The sequence below is a fragment of the Belonocnema kinseyi genome, chromosome 6 (assembly GCF_010883055.1).
Source record: "Belonocnema kinseyi isolate 2016_QV_RU_SX_M_011 chromosome 6, B_treatae_v1, whole genome shotgun sequence".
NCBI lineage: Eukaryota > Metazoa > Arthropoda > Insecta > Hymenoptera > Cynipidae > Belonocnema > Belonocnema kinseyi.
Window position 1 is genome coordinate 20,839,055 of NC_046662.1, and position 1,530 is coordinate 20,840,584.

At 32.3% G+C, this 1,530-nt stretch overlaps 1 protein-coding gene across 1 annotated transcript in view; it reads left to right on the plus strand.

Moving 5' to 3' along the window:
* The first annotated feature begins 786 nt into the window (after nt 1-786).
* The window catches only part of LOC117175054, a 12,369-nt gene continuing 11,625 nt past the window's right edge, over nt 787-1,530 (plus strand). Inside the window, exon 1 of the mRNA XM_033364590.1 lies at nt 787-800. The gene's annotated coding sequence lies outside the window, so the exon portion shown is untranslated. The remainder of the gene's footprint in view (nt 801-1,530) is intronic.

Genomic DNA, 1,530 nt, shown 5'->3' on the forward strand with positions numbered 1-1,530 from the left:
CCTTTCTCTTGTATATTGGTACGATAATAGCTTTTTTCCAATCGTCTGGGACGTCTCCCATCTCGAAACATAAATTTATCAATTCGCACAGTCTATGTGGTATGCACTCGCCACCGTGTTTAAGCATTTCTGCGTTAATACCGACTACCCCGGCAGGCTTACCATTTTTCAAGTTCTTAATTATATCCCTAACCTCAGTGACACATACTTTCTCACTTGAGTTTTCTATCGCATCGTGTTCAACATCGCAGTTGTGGTGTCCTATAGCTTCATCTCCGAATTGTCTCCTAAAATAGTCTCTGAAAGCCTCTAGTATTCCGTCTGCATCATATACCATTACCCGCCTACTATTTCTCATGTTGACAAATTCTGTACTTTTGTTTCCTTTCAATTTTTTATAAAGTAGTTTCTTGCTTCCTTCAAAGTCGTTTTGTATTTTCATCTCTTCTTCTGCTCAAATTGTATCTTTACGTTACTTAACTAATTGTTTGAGTATCCTGTTTTCGCGTCTATAATCGTTTCTACGCCTATACAGGTAATATATTTAACATTCTACCTTTTACGAAAGAATATCCACTGCGATAAGCGTAACACATATCTAAAAGCTCGCTCGAACGCCAATATTAATACTAGCCACAGCTACCTCATGCAGCCTTGCTCTGAAGCATTATAACATAATTTAGCGTTCGCAGAAAGCTGATAGGGAGTACGAGTTTCCGGCGACAGCTATCTAAAGAATACTTGCTGTCAGTATACTTTCTTCAGTGCATGTTTCGTCCCCGAGAGATAAGCAAATTAATGTAATAGCATTCTTGTATACAATGTTTAGTTAGATAATTAAAATTTTTCATTTAATTTTCGTTTTTAGTACAATTTTCCACATTAAAAAATATAAGAACAGACTCAATTTTAAATGCCTTTAATTAAAACGGTTTAAGATTTCAAAAGTGTTCAATCTGAAATTTACTCGGAAATTATATCATTTTTATCAGCTGTTAAAAATAAAAATTGTTAAATTTTGTTTTGTAATTTGCTTGGATTGTTAAACAAAAGCTTTCCCCTCGGCTTTCCCTGAATCTTTAATCTTCATTTTCTAAAAGTGATTTTAAGGCCCATTTTTACAATATTATTCGATATAAAAAAATATAAACCCAGCATCATAAAACACTTTGATGTTCAATTTGTAAATGCAAAGTTACTAGAATTGTGTTACAATCAGATCATTGTTTATTGTGCTTTTTTAAATTTAATTTTCAGTCGTATTTTTAATATTTATCGGTATAGCCAGGACTGAAGACAACATATCACAGGCATTCTTAGAAAACGATAATTTTATCTACCATATAAGTACATCCGGATTCAAATCTTAACTTAAAGGAGCTTTTAGTTTAATGAGAATGAAATTTTATTCGTCAAGGGGTTGTCAATAACGAAATTTTATTTATTTAGAAATATATAGATTATAATATCCCAGAAACTAGAAATGGATTTATTTTAATTGAATTAAAAAAGTAGTGCTGATTTGTGACG